This window comes from Zalophus californianus, chromosome 9 (assembly GCF_009762305.2).
Source record: "Zalophus californianus isolate mZalCal1 chromosome 9, mZalCal1.pri.v2, whole genome shotgun sequence".
Taxonomy (NCBI): Eukaryota; Metazoa; Chordata; class Mammalia; order Carnivora; family Otariidae; genus Zalophus; species Zalophus californianus.
In genome coordinates this window covers 93197836-93214832 of record NC_045603.1, presented here as the reverse complement: position 1 = coordinate 93214832, position 16997 = coordinate 93197836, and the positions used below count along the sequence as shown (strand labels likewise).

At 41.2% G+C, this 16997-nt stretch overlaps 1 protein-coding gene across 7 annotated transcripts in view; it reads right to left on the bottom strand.

Annotated features, from left to right (window-relative positions):
* GPR19 (G protein-coupled receptor 19) overlaps positions 1-16997 on the bottom strand; it is a 49541-nt gene that overhangs the window by 25651 nt on the left and 6893 nt on the right. The window contains exons 4-5 of one of the 7 annotated variants that reach the window (XM_027592840.2): positions 9871-9999; positions 9022-9107 (exon numbers count right to left, since the gene is read on the bottom strand). The gene's annotated coding sequence lies outside the window, so the exon portion shown is untranslated. Of the gene's footprint in view, positions 1-5908; positions 5962-9021; positions 9108-9456; positions 9819-9870; positions 10157-10186; positions 10277-16997 lie in introns of those variants that run through there. The other 6 variants (XM_027592842.2, XM_027592841.2, XM_027592837.2 and 3 more) reach the window with 6 other exon arrangements.

The window sequence follows — 16997 nt, the reverse complement described above, 5'->3', positions numbered from 1 at the left end:
TTGGTTCCCACCTACTAGTTTTCTTTCTATTTTATCATAGAATGGTAAACTCTCACCCACCTTTACCTCAAATCCTATAGTGGTGCACTGCCTGAATTTAAAAAGCTCCTGGGAACCAAAGGAACAACTGGAAATACTGGGGATGATCTTGAGATATTAGTGACCAACCCCCAAAATTGAGTAACAAATCCTTTTAAAAATCATGAGTTTTCTGATTGCTTTCAACAAAACTGAAAGCAAACCACTATCCAACTGGCCACCGAGAGATTCATTAAAATAGTTTTCTTAAAAGAAAGCTCTTTTTACAGAAGAATGCCAGCTAATAAATACAGAGTATAATAGCTAGGGCACCATTTTTGTAGCCCCCCAATGAAATAACCTATTCAGGCAAGGACTAAAATGGGTATTCAAACTATCAAATGAGTTGTTGTTGAGAACAGGTTGTTTGTAGATTATTTGCAAACTGCAAAGGGAAAAGTATCCTTTTCTATGGTGAGACTGGAAGTGGGTAGGGGTCACCATCTTAACCAGGTGACCGAATTTTATCATCACTAGTAGTAAGACAGCCTGAAATTATGTGCCTAACACGAAGCAATGTGACCTACCTAACATTACTAATCAAGTATTCTTTCTAAAAAATGTTTAATCTGAGTCTAATCAAACTTCTATCCATAATGTCTAGTTTCTTAAAAAGGGCAGGGGTTGGAGAACAAGTTGTAAGACATATGAGGAAATAATCAGCCAAACTGAGAATACAGAATATTCTACAAGGGGACTCCTCTGGACGTATCAAAAAGTCAATGTCACGGGGCACCTGGCGACTCAGTTGGTTAAGCGTCCGACTCTTGATTTTGGCTCAGGTCATGATTCTCAGGGTTGTGAGATCGAGCCCCATGTCAGGCTCCACACTGGGCATGGAGCCTGCTTAATATTTTCTCTCCCTCTCCCTCTGCCCCCACCCCACCGCTTGCATGCTTTAAAAAAAAATTAGTAATAATAAGTCAATGTCATGAAATAAAAATTAAAAAGGTGTGCTGTTTGCAGGGTATGCTGTTACAGATTCAAAGAGACTAGAGATCACAACATAGGATTTGCTGAGATGCTAAATGGGGAGGGAGAGAGAATAAAGTAGCTATAAAATATTTTTGGGACAGTTTGGGAAATTCGCATTATGAAATGGATATTAGATAATATCATGGAATTGTTATTTATATCAGGTGGGAAAAAGGAATTGTGGTTTATTGGAGAATTTTCTTATTCTTAGGAAATGCTGACATATTCAAGAAAAAGTATCAAGACAAATGCAAGTTACCCTCAAACCATTCAACAACAAGAAAATATATGTATGTACATATACAGAAAAGGCAAGTAAATATGGCAAAACATTAACAATTGGTGAAATCTAGGTGAAGAGTATACGGGTGTTTAATATTGTACTTATCTTTAAACTTTGTCAGCTGAATGAAAAAGTAATAAATACTGCCCTATGGTAGAACAAGGACATGCCACATGGAGTCTCTCCCTTTCCAGCTTAGGTTTAGTGAGAAAGAAAGAGATAAAGGAGAATAAAGCTGTCAGGAAACTAGGCCTGACCTCTTTCTGGGCCAAAGTTGGATTTGAGTGTATTCATTTTCTACCGTGGCTATAACAAATCACCACAAACTTAGTAGCTTAAAACAACACAAATGTATCATCTTACAGTTCTGTAGGCTAGACATGGGTCTTACTGGGCTAAAATCATGGTGATGGAAGGGCTGCATTCCCTTCTGAAAGCTACAGAGAAAAATCTATTTTCTTGCCTTTTCCAGCCACCCACATTCCTTGGCTCATAGCCCCCTTACTCCATCTTTAAAACCAACAACTTTGTACCTCTCTAACCATTATTCCATAGTCACATCTGCCTTTGACTCAGGCCTCAGCCTGGAAAGGTTTTTCAAAGACCCATGTCATTAGATTGGGCCCACCCAGATAATCCAGGGTAATCTCCCCTCTCAAGGCCCTTAATTTAAGCATATCAAAAAGTCTCTTTTATTTTATAAGGTAACATATTCTTGGGTTCCAGGGATTGGGACATGGACATCACTATGGGGCCCTTATTCTGCATACAAATGAGTTACCTCCATGTTGAGGTAACTGGTACTTTTGGGACGACTGCCCAGGCCCCTCATACCTCACTCTCTGCACTTTCCATGGCTGTTTGGGCCAATGGCAAGTCTCCAACAGTGCAGTCAGACAGAGAAAGAGAGCAGTCAACTATCCTAAGCTGTTCCTGTTCCCTTGAAGCATGGATGCTGAACTAACAGCCAGGGGGGCTGCCATGGCCAGGTGAGGTGACTCCACAGCAGGGGCCAAGGGGCAGCTGAGTCCACAAGGGGAAGTAGCCAATACTACCTGGGAGATTTGCCTAAATCTCCAAGCCAAAAATGGGCCATGAATTCACCAACTGCAGGTTTCAGCATCACAGGCCAGCAAGTTCCTCAGTGATCAGGCCAACAAGAGGTATTTTGCCAGAAAACTCCCAGTACATACTCTAGGTCCAGAATGAAACCTGGGGACACCATCTCTCTCTTCCACAAGGATGTGTACATTACCGCTCTCCACCCCCCATATAAACGATGTTATCTTTAGAGAAAGATGCAGGACTTCCTTGGGAGGCATTATGAAACATGAAACATTTTTATCCAAAGGAGACTTAAACTACTTAAAGGAATTGTTTAAATAATGAAATTGAACTATATTCAAAAGTGAATTAGACACTTAGGGTTTTTTTTTCCTGTAACCTAATAATTGTGGTGGGGTTTTTTTGTGGTGTGTGTGTGTGTGTGTGTGTGGTGGTGGTGGTTTTAAAATGTGTCCACAAATTCTCTGATATGCCTCCCTTCAAATAGTGATATTTAATACCACTCTCCTTGAATGGGGGTCTTACTTAGTAGCCTATTTCGAGTGAAGAAAATGTGGCAGAAGAAATTCTATGTAACTTCTGAAGTCAGATCATAATAAGGATAGTTTCTGCCTGGCTCTCTAACATCTTGGATTACTCATTCTGGGGGAAGCCAACCACCATGTCAGAAGGACATTCAGGCCATCTTGTGAAGGGGCCCACATATGGAAAACAGGCCTCTCACCAACAGCACCAAGGAGCAATCAGCTGAGTGAGCCGCCATGGCAGCAGATCCTCCAGCCCTTGTCAGGTGACTGCAGTCCTTGTCAACATCGGGACTGTAACTATGTTGCCAGACCCCAAGCCAGAACTGCCCAGCTAAACTGCTCCCAAATTCCTGACCGGAAAATTATGAGATAATGTTTATTATTGTTTTAAACTAGTAAGTTTTAGGGTATTTTGGGTTTTATAGATTTTATTTATTTATCTGAGAGAGAGCAAGAGCAGGGCGGGGGCAGATGGAGAGGGAGAAGCCGACCCCCGCTGAGCAGAGAGCCCAACGTGGGGCTTGATCCTAGGACCCTGGGATCATGACCTGAGCTGAAGGCAGACACTCAACTGACTGAGCCACCCAGGTACCCCAGTTGTAGGTTATTTTATTATGCAGTAATAGATAACTAATACACAGGTGAAAACTCTAGAAAAAAAAACAAGATACCCACTCTTTCTAGGCATAGCTGAGCTGTAATAAGTGGAATAAGTATCCCTGCTACCTATGTGTGTTCCTTATGTGGAAGGTATGCGGTTTCATGAGGCCAAGACATTAGGAAGGGGAGAACACAATTGGCCACTTACAGTGTTGTTTGTGGGGGAAAAAGCTAAGTAGGTGGAAGAAGATTATAAAGACTCAGAAGAACTGTACAGAACTCTAGAACAGGAAGATGAACGTAAGATGGGACCGAAATAAGGGACCAGAAAGCTGTCAGAGCCAAGACAGCCACTGACTCTCCCTCTTTCTCTATGAGGCTACAATGCCTATTGTCTCCTATTCCCTCTTCATTGGCTATATTCACCTGCTTCTCTTTTGAGATCAGCTCATCCTGCTTTACGCTGCAACACTGGCCCCCAAAGGCTGGCCCTAACAGGCCGAGTTGGCTCTGAAACGTGCATGACCTTACAAGTTCAATGCTCCTATCAAAGTAACCCAATCTCAATTAAAAACTGAACTACCATATGATCCAGCAATCCCATTTCTGGGAATATCTCTAAAAGAAATAAGATCAGTATCTTGAAGAGAGATCTGTATCCCATGTTCATTGAAGCATCATTCACAGTAGCCAAGATACAGAAACAGTCTTAAGTGTCTGTCAAAAGATGAATGGATAAAGGAAATACGATACACACACAGATAAGAATATTATTCAGCCTTTAAAAAGAAGGAAATCCTGCCATTTGTGACAACATGGATGAACCTGGAGGACATTATGCTAAGTGAAATAAGCCAGACAGAAAGACAAATACTGCATGATCTCACTTATATGTGGAATCTAAACAAGTCAAATTCATAGTGACAGTTAGTAAAACAGTGGTTACTGGGACTGGGGGTTGGGGGATATAGGGAGATTCTGGTCAAAGGGTACAAAATTTTAGTTATAAGATAAATAAGTTCTGGAGACCTCATATACAGCATGGTGACTACAGTTAACAATAATGTACTGTATATTTGAAATTTGCTAAGATAGATCTCACCTGTTCTTACCACACACATAAATGGTAACTATGTGATATGGATATACTAATTAGCTTGATAATGGTAATATTCTCACAATGCATATCAAAACATCACACTGTACACCTTAAATATATACAATTTTTATTTGTCAATCATATTTCAGTAAAGCTGGGGACAAATACATGACCCCGTCTCTCAATGTTCTGATCTATATTCTTAAGAGGCAGAGTCTGTCTGACTCAGCCTAAGTCAGATACACAGCTGGATCCAATCAGCGGGATGGAGAGGAGTTCCCATACTACCCTCTCAGCACTCTCTAACTGGCAAATTTTATAAAAGGGCAGGGTGAGGAGACGGAGGAAATGAATGATGGAGGACATGACTGGCATCTCAGCGTGTGTGTGTTTTTACAATTCCATTAGCTCTCCACGGATGAACCCACCAACAGCCCAACTCTAAACTCATAATATCTGTGGCCTCTAGTTCACCTGTATTTTAATCACCCCCCACTCTGCTTGTAGCTCTTCCCCCACAAACACTATGCTGTTTCCACAGCTGAGACTTGACACACAGTGTCCTCTGCCTTGTCCACCTTGGAAACATCTATTCCTCTCTCAAATCCTGTGGGGTTTCATCTCATGTGCTGTTCTTTACCCCCACCACCTCCAAAATAAGTTACTCATATCTTCCTTTTTACTATAGTACTTAATTCTCACATATATTACTTCTGTTGTTGTATATATTGCATTGTGTTCATAAATTCTTATAGGGAGGAATGTCACCCAGTTCATCCTTATACCTCCAGGATCAAAAGTACAAGAAGGTGCTCAACAATAATGTTCCAGCACATTGAACAAACTTGATTTTGGGGACTAACTGAAGGCAACTTAATTCTTATTTTCCACTGTCCCTGTGAAAACACTCTGTAGGGGTTGGTTCTTCTCCCATTCCTGAATGAATACTTGGGCAGTCCCATTCCTTTTTCTGGTCACTTTTAGTTAAGTAAAGTTAATAAATGGGGTGCTGGGTGGCTCAGTTGTTAAGTGTCTGCCTTCGGCTCAGGTCATGATCCAGAGTCCTGGGATCGAGCCCCGCATTGGGCTTCCTGTGCAGCTGGGAGCCTGCTTCTCCCTCTCCCACTCCCCCTGCTTGTGCTCCCTCTCTAGCTGTCTCTCGCTCTCTGTCAAAGAAATAGATAAAATCTTAAAAAATAAAAGAGAGAGAAAGGATTTTATGAAAGAAAGAAGAGAAAAGAAAAGAAAAAGTTAGTAACTAAAATATCCAGTCCTGGGCACCTGGGTGGCTCAGTTGCTTAAGCAACTGCCTTCAGCTCAGGTCATGATCCGGGGGTCCTGGGATCAGGCTGCATTGGGCTCCCTGCTCAGCGGGGTAGTCTGCTTCTCTCCGTCTGCCCCTCCCTCTGCTGTGCGCACTCTATCAAATAAATAAATAAAATCTTTAAAAAAATATATATCCAGTCCTGTATAATAGTCACAATTTGCCACCTGACTTAAAGGCTTTCCTCCTCCTCCCAGTTTGTGCCTGCTACAGAGGGAAGCTTACATTTAGGGAAAGAGTGTGGCCACTTCCCTCTCCCTGACTTGTCTAACAGCACTCCAATAACTCCATTCAAATATCCTCTTTGAAACCCCTTTACCCGTCTTCACCTTGAATTTTTATGCCCTTGATATGGGTGAGAGTTCAAGAATAGTCTAATCAGTTCTCACCCTCCTATATATTGCAAAAGTCCTACAGAGAGGTCTGTCTGTGATATATTTTTTAAGTATTTTACCTTTATTTTTTTTTAAGATTTTATTTATTTATTTGAGAGAGAGAGAGAAACAGCATGAGAGGGGAGAAGGTCAGAGGGAGAAGCAGGCTGAGCCTGATGTGGGACTCGATCCCAGGACTCCGGGATCATGACCTGAGCCTAAGGCAGTTACTTAACCAACTGAGCCACCCAGGCGCCCTGTCTGTGATATTTCTTGTCATAGAACCTCAGGCAGCACTCCCATTTTAACATTTTTATAACAGACTAAACTGTCACTGCTTGGAATTTTTCTTTTTCTAACTTTCAACATGTTTCCCTCCTTACCCCAAGTCTCCTATCCTCCTACCCTAGTCCACTCGTCACTTGGGCATATTCTGCTATTCTCCTACTTCATAAACTTGACTACTGACCCCTGCAGTCTGAATCCCTCTTTCCTTATCTAGCCAATGTTTAGTCATTTCCCCAGTGCTCCTGCAGGGGACTAGACAAACTAATGTGCTTCTCAAGAAAAGGGACCCAATTAAAGACAGGCTACCCTATATGGCAGAAGACACTCCTGGCCATTACTGCTACATTTGGGTCTAGGCATCCAAAGACTGAAGTAGCATGTTGGTTTCAACTTCTGAATCGCTTATATCCCTAGAAACTAGAGTTGTCCTACTATAAAGTCACTTGTCTTTTAGAAACTCAAATCCCTGACCCAGACATGCCATTCCTCCTGTGTCAAGAGATTCTCTATTCACTAAAAGGTTACAAAAACAGGCTTGCCTCTCACCTTTCTTATGTTAGTACCAACAAAACTACTGTGTCATCAGAGCAGCTACAACCCTGATAGGTTTCACTGTCAATGGCCTGCTGCACATGCCTTCCCACAAGCACCTTCCCACCGGAGAAGAACACCGTGATGCCATGGTGCCCCTCCCCAACCAACAGAGCAGAGCCAGCTGTAAAAGGTCGCCCCACCCCACTATGGACATCGGCCCAAGATTCACCACATGGTAAAGCAATAAAGACATCATCATCTGTGTTGCCTGTGCTAGCTCAAAGGATCAACTTGGGAGGCTCAAAGTCCTCCATCTCTATAGCAAGGCCTATATACTGCTGGGGCCTGTATTAATGACCTCATCAACTGCCTATCCCAAACCCGGAAGCCTACCACATTCTTATCGTAGTGGCCTCTTTTCCTGAATATAGCTCACTATGCCTTACTCATCTGCCCATCTCAAGCACTAGCCTTTATTCCTCTAGAAATTTTTCAAGTATATAGTGACACAGATAGATGGTCTTAAACCACAGGTCTAATTTTCTTCTTCTTCTAGAGGGAACTTTTTTTTTTAAGATTTTATTTATTTATTTGAGAGAAAGAAAGATAGCGAAAGCAAGCACAAGTGGGGGTGGAGAGAGGGAGAAACAGGCTCCCCACTGAGCAGGGAGCACGATGCGGGGCTAGATGCCAGGACCCCGGGATCTTGACCTGAGCTGAAGGCAGACACTTAACCGACTGAGCCACCCAGGCATCCTAGAGGGAACTGTTAAAGCAGTGGTTCTAACTTTAGTAGCAAAACGAAGAGCTTTAAAAAATACTGATGTCCAGGCTCCAGTACCAGAGATTCTGCTTTAATTGATCTAGGGAGCAGGCTGGGCGTTTCTTAAACCTCCCCAGGTAATTCTAATGTGAAGGCAAGGTAGAGAACCTGTCTTAAATACAGATGGCTTTATGCTACATAGAGCTTCCATATTTGAGGGGCAGATGGCATGCATAAATGTGGGAGGCTCAGGGAAGAAACTTTCATTTGTTGATCATAAATTATATATCAAGTTCTGTGTAGTAACTCGTGCAGCCTTCTAAATAGTACCTCATTTCATCTTTACAATCATCCTATGAGGTAGGCACTGTTATCCTTATTTTACAAAGAGGGAAACTGAGGCACAGGGAAGTCACACAGAGTAACTGGCATAACCAACTGAGGCAAACCCCAGGTCTGATTCCCAATTCCACACACTTTCTGTGACACCATATTGAGATGTCATGCTTCCCACAGCTAGATCCCAGAAATCCAATTCTACTACATCAATGAATTTTTTTCTGGTACATTTTCCCATGAATGGCACACATAGAGCCCAGCTACTAGGCTGTATTTTAGGCTGCGAAAATGGAGTGAAGTGCTCCAAGGGAGAACTTCTTGATAGGCAACTACCATGTCTGGGTCTTTATTGAAATACTTCCATTTAAGAATTAATACCTGGATCCTTTGTCCATCATTGCTAACTTAAATCCTGCGGCTTTCTATATTTAGTTTTCCTTACAGATGAAGCTATACTACTACCTACAAACCACTGCTTTGGAGGGTTAGTAAAATTATGTACTCCATCCCTCCTCTGCCTTGTACTCCAGACAGTACACAAAGAATCAACATATAGTGGCTAAGCTGCATAAAACTGCTGCCAGTATCAAGATGGACTCTGATATCTAGGGAACTGGGAAGCCAGAGCTACAAGTATGTCTTTTTGTAATGCACCAGTGGTATGTCTAAGGGACTTGGTAACTAAATTCCACCATTTCACTCCACGAAATCCACATTTCATTCTGGCTGAGGTATAGGGTGGATGGGAGGTGGTAGGAACCAGAGGACTTACTGGGAGAGAGCACTTCAGGTGTCTGGATGGTACCTTTCAGATGTTGCAGGGCAAAATCCAAAGCTTGTGCAGGTGTCCCCTGTATCCTGCAAAAGAGGTAAGATTAGTCAGTTCTCTCAAGACAGTTCCCAAATTCCTGACTCCTGTGATCTTAAACCGTTCTTTCTAATCCAACCTCAGCCCTTGTTCAGGACTATGGTTTTTAGAATCCTCCTTGTTCTACTCATTCAGGGACTTCCCAATCTTCCCCTTACAAACCATGCCCTAATCATTTCTACCCTTCTGTTTACAAACATGCATAGGTTCACACTACTTTAAGGAACTTTTTCTACTGCCAACAGTTGCATTTCTCGTCTCACCTCTCCCGTGTGCTGTATAGTTACTGCCTTCATTTCTCTCTCAAACTTTCCCATCTTCTCCTTCCCACCGAATTACCTTAGTTCAGCACAGTCTCCCTGAGTCTCCAGTAAGGGGGAAAAAAAAAAAAACTTGGCCCCCCTCAGATTTTATTCTTTCAAGTCGCTCCCTGAGTTATCTTTCCAAACACATAAAAGGCATCATCCTCATTTTAAAACCTGGGTCCGCTCTCCCACCCCCACTCCTATACTACTGGATTGGCCGAAACTACCTCTCACACAGAATTCACGGCCAATATATAGTAACGGAAAGAGGGGACGACCATGCAATCATGCAGAGTTGTGACGGCAAAGTCTCGAAGGATGTAGTGTTGTGTGCTTGAACCCCTCAGACCTTTCCGAAGGGCCAGATTTAGTTTACTATTAACGCGGCAGAAAGTTTCAAAACTTGCTCGCGCTACAAAGGATTAGTCAGGGGCATGCGCAAACGTACCCTCGGAGGTTCCGCTTTAGGTTTGGGCAGATCTCGCGTGGCTTGGGGAAGCCTCAAGCCCAGGACATTTTTTGTAGCGTAGTGGGGCCTTTCCCCTCCCCCCAACTCCCCAACCGGGGTGGATTTGTGCTGTAAACAAATAAAGGAGATCAGGACTCCGCGGGAGAACAAATGAGGCTGGAACAACTAGCCGACACGCTAGCCGCAGTTCTCGGGGACGAGGAATTCTGTCTGCAAGGCTCCGAAGGCAGCGCCCGTTCCTCAGAAACAAAAGCCAGAAATGAGTAAAAACAGAAAAAGCGAAGCACTTTATCACCTTAAGAAGCGGCGTTTTGTTTTGCTCTTCCACTTTAAGCTTTAGGAAAAATCCCCCAGTGGCTACCAACCCACCGGTTTACCCTCCTGCTGTCACTGCGCCTGCGCGGCGTTTGTTTACCAACTCGGGCCACCGCTCAGTCCTGCTTCCCGGGCGCTGGCGTTTACTGTCTTGGTGTGTAATTCATAATGGAAGTCCTGCTTTCAGTCAGGATCACGGACTGGAAGTTAAGGACAGGTCATTTGAAGTGTTAAGTCTGAAACTAGTGACAATACGAACGGTAATGAAAACCCTGAATATTCAGAGATCGTTGCTTTGTCAGACCTGCCGTGGAAGGCGAATGCACCACTGTAACCATTACTAAGAAGGGGCAAGCAGCAACAGTAAACCCAAAAGCGCAGGTAGTATTTAGGTACCTATGGATAATATGCACTCTGTTATGGAAAAGATGCAAATAAGCCGAGCCCGAAAGCTGTCTTGCTCGAGCAAACCCCTAGCAGAACCTGCATGGTTAGGACTGACTCTTGAAGCAAAGGTAAAAAGGCCGCCATGCAAATTTTGAAACTAAAAAGAGAGGTAATTCTAGAAGCAATCGCCATTAAAAGCACAGAGCAACAAGCGCATTTTAAGAGATGGTTTTAGGTTCCCTTCGGAATCCGTTTCAGATGTTTTAGACGTCTGTGATACTTAGAAAATGAGATCTGGTAGAACTTAGTGTCTAATAGATTTATGACTGAATCTGTTTGAAAACACACACAAAACAAGGCAGGCAAGCTGATTTTTTTAAGTATCTTTATGGAAGAATTTCTGTTGATGCATTTTAATGTGCTCAGAAACAAACACATAACTGGTAAATTCAGCTAAACCTGAGTCTTTGTCTTAGAATTGGATAAAAGCACAAATGTTAGGCTATTAAGTTTTAAGTGATGAAGACTTGGATTTGTGATAGAAGAAAATTTCTATCAAAGAAAGTGAGATTTTTAGGTAGGAAATTCGGTAGAGAAAATGTACGGACATGTGTGCAGGTGGGGCCAAATTTTGAAGGCTTTGGACATTTGCAGTATGGTTCACATAGAGCCTTCACCTTAAAAAATTAGCCTCTGGGGGCGCCTGGGTGGCTCACTTGGTTGAGCGTTACTGGGGTGGTGATCTTGGGGTCATGGGGTCTGGCCAGGTGGGGCAGCACACTGGGCCCTGGAGACTGCTTGGGATTCTCTCTCTCCTTCTCTCTCTGTTCCTCCACCCAGTCTGCTCACATGGGTGCATGTGCTCTGTCACTCTCTCTCAAATAAATAAATAAATTAGCCTCTGGAATATTCTTATTATGTTCAATATGATAGTAAAATTTAGTAAATCTGGTAGTTTAGATACTTTTTAAGGCATATTTGTACCAAAGTCAGAAGTGACTTTAAAATCCTGCTCTGTTATCTAGAAGTACACTCATTTGGTTGAGGAAGGTGATAACCAGTTTTCTAAGCCAGGATTGAATTGACATTTTCTTCATGAAGGAAAAGAAATGTAGATAAGGTGAATTGATTCTTTGTTCACCTTAATGATTAAGAGTGACTCATAAAGACGGCTGGCTTACTTTGTCAAGGCAACCAACAACTGTAATACAAACTGAATACTTTTATTGCACTGGATGAGATGGCTCTAATGAAAATTAAGTATGGGAATTGGATGAAGAGTTGATAAAGAACTGTGAATTCTTTGAGACCCTTGGTTTGTTTACATGTGATAAAAATGTTAGTGTAAGACTGGTAAGTGGTCAAATAAAACTTCATCTTCATTCACTGAAAAGAAATGCTTTGATGAGTAAAAGAAAATCACAAACGGATTGGTTACCTATTTAGTCTGTCATATGACTCAGCAGGAAATATACTTAGCAAAATTTCCAGTCAGTAGCTGAAAAAGTGACCCATACCATTTTTTTAAACTGCATTCTGGGCACACTGTCCTGTTATTACCCTGACACTGTAAAGCAGTAAAAACAAACAAACAAAACTGCTGCCGTTTTTATCCACATATTTATGTGAATCTGGGTTCTTGAATTATTGTGACTCTGAGACAGGTAAGAAATTGCTGAACAATGAATCTGATATGCATTACCAATTACTCAAAATTGGTTGAATCAACACAATATAATCTTATTAACTGAGTCATGGAAATTTTTTTTCAGGATAGATAATGTAAAACATTTTTTAAAGTATTAAATACATATATAACAGCCAAAGTGCAGTGTTTGTGCATGAAACCTTAATGATAAGGGACTTCAAGGAAATTTTGCTGCTTCTAACTCTGCACTTTTTTAAGTGTTGGGAGTAATTCCAGCACTCTTGTCATACCTAAAGAAAGAATGTTCTCATCAGTTAGCAAGGGAGGATGGGAGAAAAAAAGGTGAACCTCAGTTGTGAATATTAAGCAAAGCCCATTGAGGACATCTTCTGTGTCGAAGCACCCTTCCTCCTGCTAGGGAACTCTGCCCCAGCCTCCCTCCCACCCCCATATTTGCATGGCTAACTGCTTCATTGCATTTTCATCTCTGATAAGCAAAGATGCCTTTCTGTTCTGCCATCCTCAACATATTAAAGAGTCTTCTATCATAGTCACAAGATGGCTGCCATAGCTTCAAACATCATGTTCTTGTATCAAATGTTTCAAACAGAAAGAAAGGGATATAGCAGGGGGAAGGGGGTGCTTAGCTTTCTCCTTGTGGCCTCTCTCTTCTTATCAGGGTGAAAAATTTTCCCATATGACTTCACAGACTTCCCTTTACATTGCTCAGAACTATATCATATGACTACCTATGGCTGAGAGGAAGGCTAAGAAAGCATGTACAGGAAAAACAAGTGTTCTTTAAAATGGTACACTAAAAATAACAGGACTTTACAGAAAATATATAGGCTTAGGAGCAGACCTATGCAACTTTGTTACCTGAGGACAATAAAAGTTACTATGCTAATAAAAAATAATACCAATTAAATCTCCACTGGCATATGTGTTCAACTTCACAGTCATCCTTTAGAGCTATGCTGCCCAATATGGTATCCATTAGCCACGTTTGGCTCTTGGGCATTTAAATATGCTAATCCAAATTGAGATGTTCTATAAATGTAAAATATACAACAGATTTCAAAGACTTAGAAAAAAACGTAAAATAGATCGCTCATTGATAGTTTTTATATCGATTACGTGTTGAAATATTTCACCTGTTCCTTTTTACTCTTTAAAAATGTGGCTACTAGAAAACTTAAGATTACATACATTTCTCATATTTCTATTGGATAGCACTTTTTAGAAACTTTAACCCTGGAACACATGCCTCCTTCTTGTACATATAGGTCTGGAGGACATTTGCTTCCAATTAAAAGCAGTTTCATCAAAATGAAAAATATGATCCAAGGGGCGTCTGGGTGGCTCAGTCAGTTAAGCAATTGATCCTAGGGCCCTGGGATCGAGCCCTTGTCTGGCTCCCTGCTCAATGGGGAGCCTGCTTCTCCCTCTGCCTGCCACTCCCCCTGCTTGTATTCTCTCTCTCTCTCTCAAATAAATACATAAAATCTTCAAAAAAAAATATATGGTCCAAGATTTAGCTTTCTCAATCAGTGCCCCCCAAACACACATAGGAGAAACTTTCATTTACACTGTGCAGCTTCACCATTGTGAAAAGCTTAAAGGTTCTTAAAGATCCAAACAAGCCTCTATTTGCACTAAAGAAAGGCATTCCTGAGGAATTGTTTGCTTTTTTCTTAAAGTCTTTATATTGCTAAGGTTTTCTACTTAATTGTGAAAAGGCTTGCCCCTCATCACTTCAAAATGTAAGTATGCCAGGAAATATAATGAGTGAACCAATGTAATTTCTGAATTATATTGACATTATTTCCCCATTTACCAATTGCGTATGCGCTAATAATGACTATATCTGGCATGTAAAGCTTTTATGGTGGGAGATAAAATTGCCACTAGGCAAAAGGGAGAGAGAATTTCAATCCTATATTTTTAAAGGATTGGTATATGATTATGGGCTATCTTGAACAGTGCTGGTGAACAATAACAGGGGAATAGGATGACTTATTTTTTTTTAAGATTTTATTTATTTATGTGACAGAGAGAGAGAGAGAAAGCATAAGCAGGGGGTGTGGGAGAGAGAGAAGCAGACTCCCTGTTGAGCAGGGAACCCGATGTGGGGCTCGATCCCAGGACCCAGAGATCAGATCATGACCTGAGCTGAAGGTAGACGCTTAACCAGCTGAGCTACCCAGACACCCCTAAGATGACTCTTCTGGTTACCAAGTTAACATTTAGTAAATTGTCCCATTTGATTAGCTCAATTACCACCCCCCCACACCCAGTTAAAATCCATTGAGTTTTTAAGACCCATTTCAAAAGCAACCTCTGAAGCCTTCCCTGATCTCCGCTCTAAAAACTTCATAACACTTTGCTTGTACTATATTTTTAAAGCACACATATTTGGCCTTGCATTAATGTTATTGTCTCTTTGTTTAATTTTTATATATAGAATAACACCCCCCCTTGAAAACAGTGATTGTATTTTACTCACTTTTCAAAATTCCTCTAGTGACTGACGTATGGTTCATACAAATTATGCACACTTAAGTATTTGTTGAATTTAATTGTGTCATATCCTATGGTCATTTAAACAACAGACTATTTTAAAAAACTTAAAGTATGAATTGGTATTTGACTCACATCTCTAGTGCTAAAAAAAAAATGTACAACAGAACCCTCTGTAGAATAGTGTATATTTTATATAGGGAGAATAGTTTTTTGTTTTTTGCGTTTTTTTTAGAAAATCAAACTCAGCATGTTAGAGTATGTACTGGTGGATTTTTAAAAAATTATTTCAAGTGATTATATGACTAAACCACAGTAAATATAGACCTATGATAAATCTGGATCCATCCATATAGTGATGACTCATGTTTTAAAAGATTCTAGTTTTCTGATCTCCCTTCTTCTCCCTTTCCTCAGTACCTGTTCCCCTTCTTCCTCTTTAAACTCCCTGTATTTTCTTTACTTCTCTAATTTGATAATCACTCAAAATAAGATATCAGCAAGGGTTGCCTAACTCTTAAGTCTAAAATATCATAACCACATTTAAAATCCTGAGAAGCCAGCATTCATATTAAATAATGGTCATGATGAAATTATTAATTATTAACCCTGTCCATCTAATTACACCATTCTACATCCCAGTGATCAAGGCACTCAAGAATGACGATATAATTCGGCTCTCATCTTTTCACTTTGGGTATATAGTATGTTGACACAAATCTCATGTTTGACTGATAAACTGAACTTGGGTAGAAGAGCTCTATCAGAATGACTTACAAGCAAAAGAGAATCTACTGTTTAGGCAATCGATATACAGTTTTGCTAAATTTTGTATACTTTGTTTCTTATATAATGTTCTCATGCCTTTATTGCTGTGCTGGGAGCCCCTCAAGTACAGAGAGCTTGTCTTATTTGCCACTGTTGCTCATTTGTCTCTGTAACTCCAGAGCACCCATGTAATGGCTGATTCGCGATAAGTAATTAATAGATACGGAGTGAATGAAGTACAACTTTGATCATATAAGCATATGGTTCTATGTGAGCTTGGTTGGGATTAGATGTGCGTTTGTACTGGTTACAGAACTTATCTGTGGGTGATGGTTACAAGGAACAGTCTCATTTGTTACCTTGAGTAGTGTGTGGAATATGTGTGCATGTGTGTTCATATGAGTTATAAGATTTTAGCCATACTGCCAAGTCCTTAGAAAATAGTAAGCCAAACTATGGAGCCTTGAAAGGGTCCCAAGTAAACAGGAATCAAAAGTTCATTTGCAACGATGGGGGTTCTAGATGCCTTTGCCATGGAAGTCCATGGCCTGTCATTCCAACACATAGTGACTGCAGGGTCCCTGCATGTCTTCTCTCTGTATCTGTCTGTTCTCTTTTCACCATGACCTTCTGATTCTTACTATACTTCCCAGTTCTAAATCTTGAGTCAGAGTGTCACATTGAATTAGCTAATTACCATTTTGCTTCTGGGCAGAGCTCTCTGTATCAGGCCCCATCATAAACCACAGCTCTTGGTCAGGGGCCTATAGGTGGGGCACTTTCTCTCGAAAAGGGCCGCAGACTTGATGGGTTCCATGACTGCCATTTCTAAGACCCCGTAATAGAATGCAATGGGAGAGACGCGCCTGGGTGGCTCAGTTAAGCGTCTGCCTTCAGCTCAGGTCATGATCCCAGGGTCCTGGGATTGAGCCCCAGGTCAGGCTCCCTGCTGGGTGGGGAGTCGGCTTCTCCCTCTGCCCCTCCCCCTGCTCATGCTCTTTCTCTCTCACTTTCTCTCTCTCTCTCAAATAAATAAATAAATAAAATCTTTAAAAAAAGAGAGAGAGAGAATGCAACAGGAGTTATTTATTTGAGCTATACTGGAATGCGTGTATTGGCCACTATTGGGTGCTACATACTTTGCATTTATTTTGTTTAGAGGATTGGAATTGGCCTCAATGGAGATACAAAAAAGATTAAAGAATGTAGATTTATATCTGAAGTCAAGGCGAATATGTCATGGAGGCAATGTATGTGTTTGTGTGTGTTAGGGAGCTGTCTTTCTGAAAAAGCTAAGTTTAGTAGAAAAGGATCAGGTTTAAGTTGTTACCTTGACTTTACACCTAATTGTGTGTGACCATAAACAAGTCACCTTTTATCTTTATTTCTACTTCCTCACTTGTTAAGGGTTATAATACTTACCTTGACTGACTGCACACTCTGCTATGATCAAATAAATGTTAAATTC